Source organism: Schistocerca serialis, chromosome 1, assembly GCF_023864345.2.
Source record: "Schistocerca serialis cubense isolate TAMUIC-IGC-003099 chromosome 1, iqSchSeri2.2, whole genome shotgun sequence".
NCBI lineage: Eukaryota > Metazoa > Arthropoda > Insecta > Orthoptera > Acrididae > Schistocerca > Schistocerca serialis.
Window position 1 is genome coordinate 565,936,885 of NC_064638.1, and position 20,121 is coordinate 565,957,005.

The 20,121-nt window shown below is 44.5% G+C and overlaps 1 protein-coding gene across 1 annotated transcript in view; it reads left to right on the forward strand.

Moving 5' to 3' along the window:
* Nucleotides 1-205: 205 nt before the first annotated feature.
* The window catches only part of LOC126475922 (organic cation transporter protein-like), a 416,650-nt gene continuing 396,734 nt past the window's right edge, over nt 206-20,121 (forward strand). Inside the window, exon 1 of the mRNA XM_050103504.1 lies at nt 206-267. The gene's annotated coding sequence lies outside the window, so the exon portion shown is untranslated. The remainder of the gene's footprint in view (nt 268-20,121) is intronic.

The following is a 20,121-nucleotide window of genomic DNA, read 5'->3' on the forward strand; positions in this document are numbered from 1 at the left end:
GCACCGAAGATGAACCTGCGAAAAAAAAGCGAATTCGTTTTCAAATACGTGTCATTAGATACCTATAGGTGCTAAGCAAACACATACAAATGAATTTTTCATCCAGTGAGCTCTTTTCTGTGTAAATGGTAGAGGATTCTTAAAGTTTTCGCTGTTATAATTTTAATATATTACAAGACTGTAATCTATCTCCATTTGTTTCCAGATCTTTGCCGTTTCCACTTACCCAGTTACTCGTTTCAAGTTTTCAACGAGTTTTCCTCACTGGTGAGTAACTCAACAATTAATACTTGTTATCAATGATAGTGTTAGTCACGCCTGTGTATTCCCTGAACTTCACCCACATCTCCTAGAACTATCGTGTCAGCAGCGTGACATGAACGCATTCCTTGAGCTTCGAGTCGAACCATGCGTGACGCTGTCTGTAATTGACTTTTAACTAGCTGTCCTCACGCAAATTCACTAACATGAGGCAGCGTCTCCCTTGATAGTCTTCGGTACCTGTACTAGAGGCTGCATTCTCGTCTTCTACAGATACGTACTCTCATCTATTAACATAAATTACATCACATGGTCCCGAGGAGCTAAGGGATAATTTCATAATGAGAGTTTATTTTGTTAGTTCCTGCTTAGCCGGGTGGTAACGTGCTCGCCTCCCATCCAAGTGGGCCCGGGTTCAATTCCCGGCCGGGTTGGAGATTTTCTCTGCTCGGGGACTGGGTGTTGTGTTGTGTTGTCATCATCATTTCATCCTCATCACCGGCGCGCAAGTCGCCCAATGTGGCGTCGACTGAAGCAAGACTTGCACTTGGCGGCCGAACTTCCCCGGATGGGGCCTCCCAGCCAACGATGCCATATGCTCATTTCCATTTTTATTATGTAAGTTTATTTTTTTCTGCTCTTTCAGAAAGGAAATGAATGTCTTACTACTCGTAGAATACTTGCTGTGTTGACTGAAAATAGCAAGCTGATACTATGTGCCGGACCAGGATTCGAACTCAGCCCTTTCGCAATCATCACATACCGCAATTGTTTATTTTTTGCCGTTGAGCTTGGTATAACGCATACCAATTAACGCTTAAAGTCGATCCACCGGACTGTTTAAACAACTTAACACGTCCAATCAGATTTCATAGCAATGAGCAGCATATACGCTGGGTGCACTGTTTGTGAGATGCCAAACTTGGGTAGTTGACAGACGTTCTACGAGAGTTGCCCAGAAAGTAAAGCACCGCATTTTGGTTGTTCAACAATTCTTTATTAAACATAATGAGAATTACACACATGAAGAAATGATGTTTTATCTACACACCCTATATTTTCACGTAATCTGCATCTCGTTCTACGGCCTACCCCGAGAGTGAAACAAGGGTGTGTACGCCCTGTCGGTACCAATCCTTGTCTTGATGGCGGAGCCAGTGCTGCACTGTGTGAATCACCACCTCGTCGTCCTCAAAATGTCTTCCACGAATGGCATCATTTAATGGCGAATGACATCAGGTCGCTGCAACATGTCAGGTGTGACAGCCGTGGATGGTCTCCTCGACCACTGCAAATCGTAGAGCTTTGCCGAACCCCCTTCTGATGACCTCACCCACCATGCCCAGCGACTAACTGTACTTACGTCGACAGCAGATGTTCCATAGACTTTGCACAAGCGTTTGTGAATATTCCCCACAGTTTCTTTCTCTGCAATGAGAAATTCAATGACGACACGTCGCTTGTAACGTACTTCACCTACAGACGCCATTTCGAAACCGTCCAGCAGCTACGCTATCTGTCGGAAGAGACGGAAACTTTGAGCACTCAATCAGGAGACTTAATATGATACGTACGTAACGTTTCGCACCCGTAGCATTGTTTCCGTCTGAGAAAGAACGGCGGTGCATTACTTCCTGGGCAATCCTCGTAATCAAACCTTTGCTTTCAGTGAGCACTGCCCCCCGCCCCCCCCCCCCCCCTCCCTCGCCCCACCCCGACTGATCTAACTTGTCACTACTTGCTTCTCCCAAAAGTCATTTCCTGTCCCCACGACATTGCAGGAATATCTGTAGGGTTTTCGGTGGGATGGTGAGGAATTACGGTCGGACTGGCGAACAAAGTATGACAAGTTTCTTCATGTCTGACACGGCAAATTCACTGCATTCTGAGCGCTCCCTTCTGAAAAGTATTGTCATTGCGAACTTTTGACGCGGCTACAGTGACTTAGTGGTAAACTACATGTACCGCATAAACAAGCGAAAACCATAATTTACACACAGAACACACACTGTTTCCAAGCGCGAAGCAGAAAAATGACGTTTACCGTTGGCTGAACAAAGATATGGAGGAGCAACATTCGGCAGCAAATGATCCATACTCTCTGGAGGCTACCTTTCAGTATCCATCATAAAGCCATCGTGTGTGTATGTGTGTGTTTTGCCAAGTCCCTGGAATACATAGTATATGTTCGCACTGCATTCACCGTATGCCCTTAAAGACTCGTGCAAGTACAATGTGAGAACCATTGTGAAAGTCTACATCTACATCTACATCCATACTCCGCAAGCCACATGACGGTGTGTGGCGGAGGGTACTTTGAGTACCTCTATCGGTTCTCCCTTCTATTCCAGTCTCGTATTGTTCGTGGAAAGAAAGAATGTCGGTATGCCTCCGTGTGGGCTCCAATCTCTATGATTTTATCCTCATCGTCTCTTCGCGAGAGATACGTAGGAGAGAGCAATATACTGCTTGACTCCTCGGTGAAGGTATGTTCTCGAAACTTCAACAAAAGCCCGTACCGCGCTACTGAGCGTCTCTCCTGCAGAGTCTTCGACTGGAGTTTATCTATCATCTCCGTGACGCTTTCGCGATTACTAAATGATCCTGTAACGAAGCGCGCTGCTCTCCGTTGGATCTTCTCTATCTCTTCAATCAACCCTATCTGGTACGGATCCCACAATGGTGAGCAATATTCAAGCGGTGGGCGAACAAGTGTACTGTAGCCTACTTCCTTTGTTTTCGGATTGCATTTCCTTGGGATTCTTCCAATGAATCTGTCTGGCATCCGCTTTACCGACAATCAACTTTGTATGATCATTCCATTTTAAATCACTCCTAATACCTACTCCCAGATAATTCACGGAATTAACTGCTTCCAGTTGCAGTCCTGCTATACTGTAGCTAAATGATAAAGGATCTTTCTTTCTATGTATTCGCAGCACATTACTCTTGTCTACATTGAGATTCAATTGCCATTCCCTGCACCATGCGTCAATTCGTTGCAGATCCTCCTGCATTTCTGTACAATTTTCCATTGTTACAACCTCTCGATATACCACAGCATCATCCGCAAAAAGCCTCAGTGAACTTCCGATGTTATCCACAAGGTCATTTATGTATATTGTGAATAACAACCGTCCTACGACACTCCCCTGCAGCACACTTGAAATCACTCTCACTTCGGAAGACTTCTCTCCATTGAGAATGACATGCTGCGTTAAACATTTGTGAAAACCCTTTAAAGAACTGTGAGGAATTTAATGAAGGGCTATAGATACTAGAAATACTGTAATTGATGTAAAGGTAACGGATGCATTACATGTATTAGAAATGCATTAGGAATAGTGTACTTGATGTTCAGTAAGCAAAGGAAGTACTACATAAATGGAAAGCACATCAGAGAGTGTTTCAAACATGTCAACGCAAACAACGGGAAAGAAAAAAAATGGAACACTGTGGTATAACTGCTTGGCAATAATCTTTTTTAAAAGTAATCGTTAAATAAAAGAAAACCTTATATTTGTTTTCAGACAGTCAGTTCCTGTCAGACAACCATATTCAAGTCACGGGTTAGCACTAAATCATGTCTAAGGTCGTTCCTGGGTATGAAATACGTAATTGTACAACTATTCTCCTGATGGCGGGACAATGGTTTGCGGCGCTGTTATCTTATTGCTAGCTGGTCAACTTCCACACCTGATACGTCGCTGAAGTCCTTTTCGACAGCCACATAAAAGTACAAAGTTCTATTTTTTTTTTAAATCGGTGCCATAATTAGCAGTTATAGCTGTTAAACATGTCTTCTATATGTCTGGAAATACTTCATATTGTCTGCTACAACTTGGTGAAAACATCTCCATATACAATGGTGTGAAAAACTTACGGAGGAAAGTAACCTTCGCATGACATGTCACTGCTAAGAAACATAGCTTGCTGAAGCTTGGACCACACAAAGGAACAACTGCTACGCTGTAGTACAGAAGATAACTGGAAGAAATATGCAATGAGATGAACAGGAATGGTACTTTTATTCAAAGACAGTTGTTAACACAGATGTCACTGAAATTTATGATGGTCACCTGGACATTACAACAGGCGGGAGATTGTTCTTAATATGGTGTCTGATCATCACTGACGGCAATGAATGCTCTGCAATGTTTGGTGAAGGTTCTCGTGGGAGGGCGCTCCGTCTCTGCACCAGCGCGGTTGGTCGTCGGTACATGTAGACGCGCTGCAATATGTCTCCCAGAGCATCTCACACGTGATCGATGGGATTTACTTTGCCAATCATGTGGTCAGCATGGGAAAACGTTGCAGAGCTTCCATTGCCGTGCGTGGTGATCGTACGCCCTATTACGAAGCAATTCCCGCGTTTTGTAACGTCCACGTGACCGTCGTAAATTTCGGTGACGTCAGTGTAATTACTGTCTTTGAGTAAGTGCCATCTCTGTTCGTCTCATTGCGTATTTCTTTCGCTTACCCTTTGTACTATACTGTAGTAGTTCTTTCTATATGTAGTCCAAGTTTCATCGAGCTATGTTACTTGGCAGTGGCGCACCACTACAAAGTTTCTTTCGTCCTTAAGTGTTGTTCACGAGTGTACTTACTCGTTCTGAATGTAATTTGGCGTCGTGGCTTGTCTCAGGTGCCTCTCACTGTTTATAAATGACCTGGAATATAACATCGATGCACCATCTCCAGATTTAAAAAATAAATTAAATAAAAATGTAGAATTAAAAAAACGCTGATAATGGCAACAATTTGGTGACAAATGTTCGGTCCGGAAATCTAATGAAAGAAGAATTTGCGTTTTGTATCAATACGAGGAAACGAATTGTCTAATTATGCTTATATTATATTACATTTTGTACAAAAAAAGATGGGCTTCAAACAGCAACTGTACGTTATACAGCGTGTACATAAAGTCCGGGAACACTTCCAATTATTTATTGCAGAAGAACTAAACATTGTACAGATGTCATACATATTGCATTTTGAAGAGAAACTCTGAAAGTTTTGTTTTTTTACAAACATTCGATATGCGAACCACGAGTGACCCGGCAGACGTCAATACGGTAATCCTCTCGCACGCGCTCCATATTCACTTGACTCACACTGGGACGGCCGCTTCTGTGTGCCGAGCACAAGCAACCCGTCGTAACGAATTTGTTGTGCCAGCGGTAAATGGCCTTCCTTGTTGGTGGCTTCTTACCGTGCTTGATTCTAAACATCCGTTGAACAGCTGTAGCACACTTCTTTTTGTCGAACTCGAACACACAGAAAGCTCGTTCCGCACCTGAACTTGCTATGTTTGCGACTAGCGCTGACTATTGGCAGATTACCAAACTACGCTGTGGCGGTATACATGGAAAAAAAACTTTCAGGGTTTCTCTTCAAAATATATGTAAGATATACGTGCAATGTTTGGTTTTGTGCAATAAATAATTGAAAATGTTCCCGAACTTTATGTAGATCCTGTATTTTTCGTAGTAAGTGTGGAAAACCAAGCCAAGTACGGAAATGTCTAGGACTGACCGGAGATCAGAATCCCGACTGGACCGCAAGCTTCTATCACACCGTGGGACCAAATGAACGTGTGATCAAAACAGCTGGTATAGTACTGTTCTGAAGCCTCAGCGGCCTTCTAAATCGGCGGTGGCAGACGAGCCAGCCTCGCTTTGTCCCACAGCGCCAGTGAAAGCGAAAGCCGCGAAAGCTGCCCGGTGAGAACAGAGACGGGGAAACCGGGACGCCCCCTCCAGCACTGAGCCTCGCCCACTGCCTTGCTGCTGCCGGCAAGTCGATCCTCGCAAAGGCGCCTATTACGTTAATTTTCTCGTACCGCAATACATCTACAACTGCATCTACACACATACTCCGCAGCCCACCGTTCGATGCGTGGCGGAAGGTACCCAGTACCACCACTTATCATTTCCTTTCCTGTTACACTCGCAAATAGAGCGGGGGAAGAAAGAGTATCTACCAGGTGTACCGGTATGAAATGAGCGTTTTTTTGTGAAAATGAAACACTAATTTTGAATTTAAAAGTAAAAACATTTTATTGAAAGTACTGACCATTGCTTTCTATGCATTTTGACCACCTTTCTGGCAATTTGTGGACACCACGCCAATAGAAATGTTCGTCTTTTAAAGCAAACCAATCAGACACCCAATTTTCGACTTCTTCGTAGGAATCGAAGTGTTCCTCACCCAATGCGTGTCCCATTGATGAAAACAAATAGTAGTCGGAAGGGGCCAAGTCTGGTGAATACGGCGGGTGGGGTAGCAGCTCCCAGCCAAGTGTTTTGATTGTATCCTGAACCAGTTTTGCTTTGTGTGCAGGTGCGTTGTCGAGTAAAAAAATTACTTTGCCATGTCTTCTGGCCCATTCTGGTCTTTTTTCGACCAATGTATAGTTCAAATTGATCATTTGTTGTCTGTAGAGATTAGTATTCACAGTTTCACCGGGTTTTAGAAGCTCATGATACACCACACCTTTCTGATCCCACCAAACACAGAGCATTGTCTTCTTGCCGAATCGATCTGGTTTTGCAGTCGATGATGATGGTTGTCCCAGATTAACCCATGATTTTTCCCGTTTAGGATTCTTAAAATAAATCCATTTTTCATTGCCAGTAGCAATTCGGTGCAAAATTGATTTTCTTTCATGTCTTTGAAGCAAAATTTGACAAATGGTTCTTCGGTTTTCCATCTGTCTTTCATTCAGTTCATGTGGCACCCATTTTCCACAGTTTTTGATCCTTCCCACAGCTTTCAAACGGTCAGAAATTGTTTGTTGTGCAACATTTAGCATTGCTACCATTTTCTTCTGACTCAAAGTATCATCTTCATCCAGTATTGCTTGCAATTCGGCGTCTTCGAACTTTTTTGGTGGTCTTCCACGTTCTTCATTTCTTACATCAAAATCATTGTTTCTGAACCGTTGAAACCATATTTTGCATGTTGCTTCTGATAGAGCATGATCACCATATGCCACGACAAGCATTCGATGCGACTCTGCAGCCCCTTTTTAAAAATGAAAACAAAAAATTAATGCTTTCCGCAAATCATCACTTTCTGGTACAAAATTCGACATTGTTAACACGATGCAAACATATGATGTTGTTTGTTCCATGACTTGATGTATACTAAATATCTTTGACAGATGTCATACCAAGCAAACAAACAAAAATTAAGGCTCGTTCACAACAAATGTTCCCTATCGACACATTACTATCTTAACGGTCATTTCATACCGGTACACCTCGTATATGTCTTATTTGTTGTTGTTGTGGTCTTCAGTCCGAACACTGATTTGATGCAGCTCTGCATGCTACTCTATCCTGTGCAAGCTTCTTCATCTCCCAGTACTTACTTCTGAATCTGTTTAGTGTATTCATCTCTTGGTCTCCCTCTACGATTTTTAGCCTCCACGCTGCCCTCCAGTACTAAATTGGTGATCCCTTGATGCCTCATAACATGTCCTACCAACCGATCCCTTCTTCTAGTCAAGCTGTGCCACAAACTCCTCTTCTCCCCAATTCTATTCAATATCTCCTCATTAGTTATGTGATCTACCCATCTAATCTTCAGCATTCTTCTGTAGCACCACATTTCGAAAGCTTCTATTCTCTTCTTGTCCAAACTATTTATCGTCCACGTTTCACTTCCATACATGGCCACACTCCATACAAATACTTTCAGAAACGACTTCCTGACACTTAAATCTATACTCGATGTTAACAAATTTTTCTTCTTCAAAAATGCTTTGCTTGCCATTGCCAGTCTACATTTTATATCCTCTCTACTTCGACTATCACCAGTTATTTTGCTCCCCAAATAGCAAAACTCATTTACTACTTTAAGTGTCTCATTTCCTAATCTAGTTCCCTCAGCATCACTCGATTTAATTCGACTACATTCCATTATCCTCGTTCTGCTTTTGTTGATGTTCATCTCGTCTCCTCCTTTCAAGACACTGTCCATTCCGTTCAACTGCTCTTCTAAGTCCTTTGCTGTCTCTGACAGAATTACAATGTCATCGGAGAACCTCAAAGTTTTTATTTCTTCTCCATGGATTTTAATTCCTACTCCGAATTTTTCTTTTGTTTCCTTTACTGCTTACTCAATATACAGATTGAATAACATCGGGGACAGGCTACAACCCTGTCGCACTCCCTTCCCAACCATTGCTTCCCTTTCATGCCCCTTCACTCTTATAACTGCCATCTGGTTTCTGTACAAATTGTAAATAGCCTTTCGCTCCCTGTATTTTACCCCTACCACTTTCAGAATTTGAAAGAGAGTATTCCCGTCAACATTGTCAAAAGCTTTCTCTGAGTCTACAAATGGTAGAAACGTAGGTTAGCCTTCCCTTAATCTATTTTCTAAGATAAGTCCTAATATGGGCCCTAATTCATCGTATCTTATTTTCGTGATCCTTAGGCGAAATATATTTTGGCGGCAGCAGAATCGTTCTGTAGCCAGCTTCAAATGCCAGTTCTCTAAATTCTCACATTAGTATTTCGCCCTCCCTACAGCGATTTCCACTTGATTGCCCGAAGCATCTCCTAACACTTGCGTGTTGTTTGAACTTCACAAATCCAGCAGCCCGCCTCTGAATTGCGCCAACGTCTTCCTTTAATTCGACGGGGTAGGGTCCCAAACACACGAGCAGTACTCAGAATAGGTCGCATTAGCGTCTTACATGCGGTTTCCTTTGCAGATGAAGCACACCTTCCCAAAATTCTCTGAGTAAACCGAAGTCCACCATTCGCCTTCCCTACCACAATCCTCACATGCTTTGAAACGTTATGCCCAGATATTTAAACGTGTCAAGCAGGACACTCCTAATGCTGTACCCGAACATTACGGGTTTGTATTTCCTACTCGTCAGCATTAAGGTATATTTTTCTTCATTTAGAGGAGCTGCTATTCATCACAACACCTAGAAATTTTGTCTAAGTCATCTTGTATTCTCTTACAATGACTAAACTTCGACACCTTCCCTTACAACACAGTATCGTCAGAAAACAACCGCATATTGCTGCCCACAATGACCGCCAAATCAGTTATGTATATAGAAAATAAAAGCAGTCCCACCACACTTCCCTGAGGCACTCCTGTCTGCAACCTCGTCGCTGATGAACACTCGCCGTCGAGTACAAGATACTGGGCTCTATTACTTTAGAAGTATTCCAAACACTCGCTTATATGGAACCTAATCCATATGCTCGTACCTTCGTTAACTCTCTGCAATGAGCACCGTGTCCAATGCTTCAAGGAAAACTAGGAATATGGAATCTCCCTGTTGTCCTCCATACACCTACATACATAGTTCGCAGGATGTCGTATGAGAAAGGGACAGCTGCGTTGTACGCAAACGATTCTTTCTAAATCATTGTTGATTCGTGGACATAAGCTTCTCTGTCTCAAGAAAATTCATTATATTCGAACACAGAATATGTTCAAGAATGCTGCAGCAAATCCATGTTAAGGATATTGGTCAGTAATCGTGCGGATCCGTTCTTTTATCTTTCTTACATACAGGAATCATCTGCGCTTTTTTCCAGTCGCTAGGACTGGCGCTTGGCGAGAGACTCGCGACAAATGCAACCTATGTAAGGAGCCAATGCCGTACTCTAAAAACAAGATTGGGATTCCATCCCAACCTGGCGTCTTACTTGTTTCCAACATTTTCAGTTGTATCTCTACACCCAGTATGCATATTATTATGTCGTTCACACGACGGTCTGTGGTCAAACGATAAGCGTTCGTGTCGCGATATAACCTGATTTGCAGATGCGTATTATTCGAGTTGCATTGTATGTGATAGTGTTCCAGGCACGGACCCGAATTTACGATTAAAGTTAGTCATATACAGTGAGGATGCGCGCACTATGTACGCTTCAAATGAGCTTTCCATGTTTGTTGACAGACTCAACAGTGGACACAAAATTTCCTGTGGACAAAGGAGAGTTGATAATGAGGTTTCTTATCAGAAAAACACAAACTATGCAAGTCATGTTGGTAGCATCTTTTTTAAGCAATTAGTCCGCGAATGATTCCTCAACCTCACAGCAGTGAATGTAATAAAACAGTTCAAGAAGATTTTGTCTCCTCCTCATGAGATTGTTTAGCAGCCCATGCTGTAGATAAAACGAGGTGCGTTCCATAAGCAATGCAACACATTTTTCTCTCGGATTGTTTCGGCTGAAAAAATGTGTAATTTGTTGTGGGACATCATGGAATATTCTCTCTTCAAACTCTACAGTTTCTTGAAGTTGTAATGCTGGCAGTCTTCAGATTGGCATCTGTAACGGAGGTGGTGCATTCCAAGCAGAGAGCAGTAATTGAGTTTCTTTTGGCGGAAAACCAGAGCATCGCAGATATCCATAGGCCCGTGCAGGATGTCTACTGAGATCTGGTAGTGAAGAAAAGCAGGCTGAGTGGCTGGGCGAGGCGTCTGTCATCAGCGCAACAACGTCGCGCAAACCTGTCCGATCTCCCGAGTGGCGGCCGGCCGCACACAGCTGTACTATCCTCAGGAATCTGAAAAAACCACTTCAGCGTATTTGTCGCCACAAAAATGCAAACGAACTTTGAAAGTTTACCGTCTTACTTCCTTGCCTAGGGACGCCAGATGAAAGTTGATGTCAAGCCCTGAATCAAAATTGCGCAACGGATAACTGAGGAGAGGAGCTTGAGAGCGCTACCTAGAGAGCGTGTCCTTTCTGTACGATACTAGGCAAGGGGCTGGAGGGCTCACACGCTGATGTGTGGGTCCCTGCATTCTATAGCTTTTATTTTAAATAAATTCCTTTAACCTGACTTCTTTGTGATTTTTAAGGTATGTTAAAGATTGATGACAGTTGATTACCTATTTATTTTAAACATTATCACTCGACTTTACAGCGATAGCAGCAATTGTTTCAGTTTACAGATATTACAATTTTACAACTTATAGCTCGGGTGTATTATATACTAATCTGCACGCACATTTCTACAGGTAAGACGGAATTGCGTTGGCCAAATGTATACCACCAAAGTCTCCCAATATTTTACATAGGACATTCACTATGTGAGGAGGATAACGGGCAAACTGGGGACCAGATATTTTAACACAGGGGGTCAAATTTCCGGAATTAAACGAGCACATTCATTACCTTACACAATCCGAAGCTGGAAATAAAAGAATTAGTACAAATATTCAAATACCTCTCTTCCATGCTTGAACATTGAGACAGACGCACTGAGGGTACGTCTGCCCACTTACCCGTCTTCTGTAACACTCCTAGAACATGGCGGGCACCCAGAGGTCTTCCTGGACCCCGTGGAGGGGGTGGTCGAACCACTTGGCCGTGACCAACCTCTCCACCCCAAATCTTGTGACACTGGAAAGTCTCTGACTTTTACCTGCCTGTGCTGTCTCTCTGATCCCCTAGCCAGGAGTAAGGTTGGCACTACTATACTACAGAACTACTTCCCAACAAAGATTTGGCCACGCTTTACGGAAAGGTGTGAGGAGGATTAGGAAAGTTCATGTGCAGATTCACATCCACGTACAAGAAATTCATAATACACGACACATATAAATACGTATTATGAAGCCTGACACATTTCTTTCCACCCGTCCACATGGGTTCTGTTGCACCCGCGGCCGGCCTCGTCGTGTAATGAAATTGGCTGCGGAGCCGCCTCTGTTTCTATTTACCGGTGCGAGCGAGCAGTGAAACCTGATGCTTATAGAGCGGAAACTACTGTACCGTTTCAACTTCTCCTTCTCCCCGACAACGAAAGGCTTCATAAAGGACTGTGAACCCGAGAGGAGCTCACAAAACTTCTTTAGACTGTTCTTCCTCACCCACCCTACAGCCCGCATTTCGCACCTTCCTACTTTCATCTGTTTGGCCCATTGAAGGGTACTGCGCGGGAAGCAGTACGCGGATGATGCGGAGGGTTATTGATGTAACAATACATTAACTCCGACGTCGGCCAGTGGAGTGGTACCATGCGATTATACAGGCGCTCCCAGTAAGGTGGCGTAAGTCCTTCGCTTTGAAAGGAGATTACTTCGAAAAATAGGTTCTTGCAACCAAAAGAGATAAAAATAATATGGTGTATTGGAATCCCGAGTAAAATCATCCTACTTTCAGAAAAAAAAAGCATTGAATTACTTAGAAGAAATAGTTCCTCCATTTTTCGAAGGTGGCATTTGCATTACTTCTGTTTTTCCGCACCTATAAGCAACGATTGCGTTTTGCTCGGTTGGACGACGAAATTACTCTGTCGCACTGCACACTAATTCGTGAGAGTTGCAGACTGTCAGTTTGAGTTGCTAGTATAACAATAGTATTACGCGTAGTTCCCTGTTTGGTCGAGTTAATCAGTCCACCGCGCTGCGCATCCTGGATCCTGGTTAATTAACAGCCCGCCATGAGGTTACAGAGTAACTAGATCTCCGTTTGATAACTCCTTTAAAGCTAATTTTAATACACTATGATGAACCTTTTTTTTAAATTTTGTGTTCAAATATTGTCGATTCAGCCAGACTTCAACAGTTAAAAAGCTAGTCCAATGCATTCTGCTCGCTGCATTCACCGAAGAGATTAAGAATGACGCGTCCATGGGTCGACAAATGTGGGTTCACTAAGGCAAGCGCTGTCTGGGACAAATAATGAAACGTTCCTTCCGTCTCATCCTCGGAGCTCCCGTGGCGTCTTACGAAGTCCCACTGCAGCGGCCGCAGCGAGAATTCATCCTCTTGTGTTGCACGCAGTGCGAGACAATTTACGCGACGAAGATTAACTTAGAAATGTTTACTGGTGGTCTCGGGTTAGTCTTCTGCACTGATACGCTATAAAAATCAATCTAAACGATTGTCACCAGCGTCGATTTAACCCGCAAAACTTGTTTCAACTCGTTACTTAAAAAAGTAGTGTACTTACCGAAACGAAATAACAAAAATTTCGAGAGCCGCCCATTGGACTGGGAAATGTACGGTGCTAATTATTCATATACTACATCTATGTCTACGTCTGCATATACGTGACTGTTCTGCAATTTACACTTAACTGCCTGGCGAAGGGTTCTTCGAACCACCTTCAGTCTATTTCTCTACAGCTCCACTCTCTAACAGCAAGTACGAAAATTGAACACTTATTTCTTTCTGTACGAGCTCTGATTTCTATTATTTTATTATGATGATCACATCTCCCTATTTCGGTTGGTGACAGTAAAATATTTTCACTGTCAGAGGAGAAAGTTGGTGATTGAAATTTCGTGAAAAGATTGCACCGCAACGAGAAACGCTTTTGTTTTAATAATTGCTATCCCAATTCGCTTATGATACCAGTGACACTCTCTCCCCTACTTCGCGATAATATAAAACGAGCTGCTGTTGTTGTTCAGTCAGTCCTATGTGGTAAGGATCCCGTACAGCACAGCAGGACTCTAGCAGAGGTCGGACAAGCGTACTATACGCAATCTCTTCAGTAGACCTGTTGCATCTTCTAACTCTTCTGCCAATAAAACGTAGTGTCTGCAGTAGGGTGATAGCAACTCCTTCTGTAACGTTCACGAAAATGGAACAGGATAGCAGTTTAAAAAAAAAAGTCACACAAACATCACACGTGAAGTTGCCGCAGCAATAAATGTAATTTATTAGTTTCGACTGAATCTCCCCAAGTCTATCATCTTCATTACACAAAATTCGTGAGTTCGAGACATCTCCACTAAATAGTTTTGCATCCAGGTCTTCCAGCCACTGAGAATGTAGGTAACTTCTCTTTTATTTCCTGTTCTCACTAATACCACTCTCCTGGTATGTGTCGTTTGCTGCCAGCGCTTTTCCACCGTGTATTTCCAACAGATGTTGGAAAACACCAGCCCCCATGGGAAAGTCACTAACTCTTATGGGAAGCAGAAAGTAAAAGTTTTTCGAAATAATGAATTTTGTAAAACTGTGCTACGTTATATCCCAGTCGTTCCTAAACAAGAATACGTATTGTATTTGTATACTTGGCATATATTGATAGGAAAGAGACAGCACTTTATTAACTACGACAAGTCTCCTTTCGTCAATCCAGCTGTGTTTAGTCCGGCTGCAGCAACCTTTCTCTGTCTTAACTCTTATTTATTCCTTGGTCATTTCTTTTCAAGCTGGTCAGCTCGGTGTTAAGGAGTGTAGGCAGCAGCTGAACGTAAATTCTGCGTTCTGTTTACGCTTTACTTGTCTTGATCTGAAGGAGACACTTGGTTTCAGGAAGTAATCTTATTGTGTTTATCATATTTTATCAAATGGTTCAAATGGCTCTGAGCACTATGGGACTTAACTTCTGAGGTCATCAGTCCCCTAGAACTTAGAACTACTTAAACCTAACTAACCTAAGGATATCACACACATCCATGCCTGAGGCAGGATTCGAACCTGCGACCGTAGCGGTCGCACGTTTCCGGACTGTAGTGCCTAGAACCGCTCGGCCACTCCGGCCGCCATATTTTATCCGTATAGATCGTAAATATGGACAGTATAATATGCAAAAACACTATTAATTTAGAAGGAATGAGAAAAGCTGATTGGGCCACCTTCATTCACAGGATCGTTACGGACGATGACCCCAATCATTCTCTCTGCCCAAAGGGCTCCGAGTCATGGCGTAAATGTTAGAGAACTAGTGATCTATATGTTTGACGTACAGGTATCACTTATTAATGTCAATAGCAGATATAACAAAACCTAACTATAGAGACTTCGCTTGCAAAAACTTGCCTGCTTAATCCGTTCGTGGTAGAACTCAAAATTCCAACAAAAGTTTCAGCAACTTTATGTGGGAACGCTTGCCTACAACAGTATTTGTGGGCCTCAAAACACTAATAACTGGCGTCGTGGGCGAAGCGTTGCGTATCTATGATGGATCAGTCAGCACGTTGAAAATTTTCAGAGATATGAGGATAGAACCTGGGATGAACATGTGCTTGTGTCTGTTGACTAGCTGAGGGTACGGGAGGCTGAGAAAAGTATCCTACAAAGACAAGAGGCCAGGATTCAGAAGAGGGAATGGTTCAAATGGTTCGGAGCACTATGGGACTTAACATCTGTGGTCATCAGTCCCCTAGAACTTAGAACTACTTAAACCTAACTAACCTAAGGACATCACACACATCCATGCCCGAGGCAGGATTCGAACCTGCGACCGTAGCAGTCGCGCGGTTCCGGACTGAGCGCCTGAACCGCTAGACCACCGCGGCCGGCTCAGAAGAGGGACACCAAAAGTAAGCGGAGGATATTGCGACAGCTGTGGACCTGGCGAGCTTTAATTTTGAGTGTAGATTGAACAGATAACAACAAAAACTTTAAACGCGTTTTCCCAAATGTATGAAAATTTTAGCCTCTGGTAGAATTTTCTCTGAAACTTCATTAAAATTGTAAGGTGTCAGGCGAATCCAACACCTTCCATGAAAACCCTGACATGATAAGCAAATCCAGTAGTATGTCACATAGCTCCGAATAAATCGTGACATTAAATTAACCAAAGTAATACGAGTAACGAGTGAGCAAATGGAATACCACAGACTAACACAAGAATGCCTAAATGCATGTCATACCTTCCCACCATGAGACAGACGCAGTTCCGAGGGGAGAAACGAGAACAGAAGCCGAGAGCAGAACCGTGTTAAGCTGGAAGGCCCTATGATAAGGGACGGACATCCACGTCGCCAGCTAACCGCTAGGACCACCCACCAGCCCATGTTAAAAGCTAGAGCCCCCCAGAAGAACAGTATAGATTTTACGATAACACAAAAAGGGCCACACCACCCGCAAGTTTTTAGCGTGAGACTTTTTCGCGTCTCTGTTACGTTGCAAACTTTAAAAACATTGCCCCACCACGAAAAGTATAACGTTTCTCATTGGATAGACAGAATTTTTGTAGGCGGAGCTTAAGGTTAACATTGAGACCCTGATTGGTCAGATGAAAACACAGCCAGATAGTTTTTTTTAAACCAACTTCGGTAAATTGTAGTAGGGAGAAGTTAGGACAAGAGTTGCTTCCGAGACGGCGAGGTGAACGGAGCTGTGCTGCCCGACGCCCCCTGACGAACACCGACAAGGTAATGAACGCACGCGATGCCGCATAAGCGCGCATAAAGCTTCACTCAGAACTGCAGAAGCTCTCATCTGTTACATCCCTTTTTGCGTAATACTAGTGTCGATCGTCAATTAAAGCTCATGGTGTTCACATTTGCCACTTGAAGTAAAAATCTGAAACGCGATGATTTTTCTGTTATATAGTTATTGAGAAGCCACATCAGCCAGTGTAATTTATGACAAGTTAGATAAGTAATTAAAGATAATTGAGGGTCACTGTAGACCATTTTGATAGTTTTCTCTTTTGTGAAACTTAATTTGAACCTAGATTATAGATGTGATATGGCATAGGTCATCCTTCGATCCATTGTAGAACTTGTAAATCCATTCAGGGAATATTCGTTCACATTTTTGTTGAACGCAGTTGGCTTTTACCATCCTGTATTAAAACATTTCCTTTTATCAATAGTGCAATTTATAAACAATGTTTTGTGAGTAGAATAAAATTTCCAATGGTAAACTTAACTGCTTTTTCGACGTTATTTTACCAGCTAACTAAAAATAAGAAAGCCTTGAACCCCTTCCACTAAATTTAGTTAGTATTAAGATTCTTTTACAGGGAGTGCAGTGGAGCTGACACTGAAATCATTAAGTATTTGGTTATGTCATCGCTAGTCTCACTGAACTCTTCTGAACTCTACATGTCATGTGTGGTCTGACGTCTCCTTACCAGCAACAGGTCCCAGGTTCAAATTAGTCAATTCCCTAAAAAACACGCTCAGAGAGTCGTTGCGCGAAAGTGGTAGGGAGACATGATATAGAACAAACAGACACCACGCAGAATGTTAGAAAATGTACTAGAATTACGAGAATCAAGTAAAAGATGCGTCAAATATTTAGACATATTTTTTTTAAATCTCAGTTTTTATGACACATTTCTGTAAATTTCTAATGTGATAAGTAATACAGTCTGAAGAACATGTGACAATTACGAACGTTTCAAATTTGGTTTCATCTGAACAAATAGTTTTTGAAAAATGAGTACCAACGTTAGTATGGTCAACCATAGGAAATACGCTCACGAGTGCGTCTCCTTAAGTCGGCCTAGTACGTCTTGACCACAACCCACATACGTTCATTACGTAAAGCGTGACCAATTATGGCCTCCAGGCCGGGCAAAGCCTCCTGCCATCGGATACTGGAAACTGGCAATAGTGCCCACAAAAGCTGTGGAGGGGGGGGGGGGGGGGAGGGGGAGGGGGGCGAGAATCACGGGAGCAGCCAGGAATGATACGTCACACACAGATCGGGAAAATGAGGTCAGCTAAGGAAAACACTGTCTGGAACGAATACAGGCTGGTGGAATGTGGACCACTAGCTGGGATGCAGCAGTTCTAGAATTCTCCCTCGACGCAGAAAAAGGCGGCAAGGAAATGAAGGGTTTAGAACTGTAAAACAATGGTTCAAACATACGCTTCTTGTATTATCTTCTGTGCATATACGTTCAGGCTAATCTCTGGAGCCGGCCGGTGTGGCCGAGCGGTTCTAGACGCTTCAGTCTGGAACTGCGAAACCGCTACAGTCGCAGGTTCGAATCCTGCCTCGGGCATGGATGTGTGTGATGTCCTTAGGTTAGTTAGGTTTAAGTAGTTCTAAGTTCTAGGGGACTGATGACCTCAGATGTTAAGTCCCATAGTGCTCAGAGCCATTTGAACCATTTTTTTAATCTCTGGAACTACTGTAGGGATTTTCATACTGTTTTCACTAACAGACAGACTGATTAACGAGGAAGGTTTGGTTATATAATTTGTAAATATTTGTAGCGGAAGTACGGCGCCGCTATGAAAACGATGCCATTGGCATCTAGCGGTGAACAGCAAAACTTCTCGGATTGTCTAAGGCCGCGCGATTGCACTGCCAGCCTGGCGCCAGTTTACCGCTACCGGAAGGCTGACGTGAGCCACCGCCGACTATCTAAACGACTTAAGACGCACCGTCAGGTGGCTTGCGGAGTATGGATGCAGATGTAGATGTAGATGTAGACGTGCCGCCGCCGCCGTCGCCGCCGTCTGGTCGCCGTCGCCCGGTGCTTGCCGCCGCCGCCGCCGCCTGGTCGCCGTCTCTCTGTGCTCGCCGCTTCTGCCGCCGCGTCGCCGTCTCTCTGTGCTCGCCGCTTCTGCCGCCGCCGCCGCCACTGCCGCCGTCTCTCGGTGTTCGCTGCTGCCTGCAATCATGGACGCCCCAACTATCACCATCATCTATACCTCCCCTTCACCTGCCCCCACTGTCACGTCATGGAGTGCTTCCTCTGGGGTTAACCCGCCTCATCCACCTCCCCTACTCACAGCCTCCTCCCCATCTATCTCCTCCCCATCACTGTATCCTCACCTGTATGTCACTCCTGCTCCTACCCCAACTCCTGTACCTGCTGCTGCTCCTGCCCCTCCCCTTTTCCCACCCCCCCTCCCACTCCTGTCACCTGTCGAGACGACTTTCCCCCTCCCCCCTGCAACTACCACTGCTTCCCCCTGCCCGAGTCACCGCCCGCCGCGGCACAGTCGCCGCCACAGAGCGCCCTACCCTCTCATCCAGTGCTACTGCCTCACAGGAGGGCCCTACCTCCCACCACCTCCCCATCCATCCAGTCCCTCATCCCTCCTCCCAGGCAACACCCGCCAAAGAATCTTCCAAACGGCCCACCCCACCTTCCACTGACCCCGCTATGGATACCACCCCACCTCCCTCCTCTCCAGCCCCCTCCCTGTATACCTTTGTCCTAGCCAACCCTGATCAGAAATTCCTGGATGCCTGCGCCCTCACCCTTGAAATCCGGAAGTACATCCCCAGTACACCCATCACCCAACTTATCCCTCGCAAAGACTCTGTTCTCATCAAGTCTCCCTCTCCATCCTTCCATACTGATCTCCTCTGACGCCTTCCCCGCATCACCTTTGGGCCCTGTGCATTCCTTACCCCATTCCTTACATCCTCCTCTCCTCGTCAGCCCCAACCGCCTCATCGTCCGCCGACCCTCACCGCCGTCATCACAAAACTCAGTCCTGTGGTCACGGAGGCTGAGGTGTTGGCGGAACTGAATGCCCACTCCGCCCTGGAAGTCTGCTCCGCACACCGTATTTACAACTCCTCTGGCCCTACTTTCCTCATGCGTATCTTTACAGAGTCCGCCTCCTCCATCGACCACCTCCTCACGCAGGGAGCCCTGATTTTCAACTGCTGCCACCCTGTTGACCCGTCCTGTTCCCCTCCTCAATCCTACCACTGCCAGCGTTGTCTTCTGTACAACGACCACCTCACCCAAAACTGCAAGAACCCACCCACCTGCCCCCATTGTAAAGCCTCCCACTTCCTTAAACAATGTTCCAACCTCGCCTCCCCCATCCTGTAACACCTGCAATGAACCTCACCCCACCCATTCCTCCAAATGCAAAGCCAAGCCCCCTCCCACCAGCCCTGAACTCACTGTCCCTGTTCGCACCATTGACCTGCCCTTCAACCCTAACAATTCCCTCCGCCCTCCCCCTACAGCAGAAGACATCATCCGGTTCCTCACCATCGTCCTGCAGAACATCCACCCCTTCCAGCGCCCCCACACACTCCAGCAGATTTCCCTTGCCACCCACTCTGTTTTCCACTTAAAACACCTATGCCACATACTCCCACAACCAGGCCCACTTTACCTCCACCCTCCTAGACACCCTCATTTAATCCCCTCTCTCCCCTTCCCGCACCCTTCCCACCTCCAACCTCCTGGC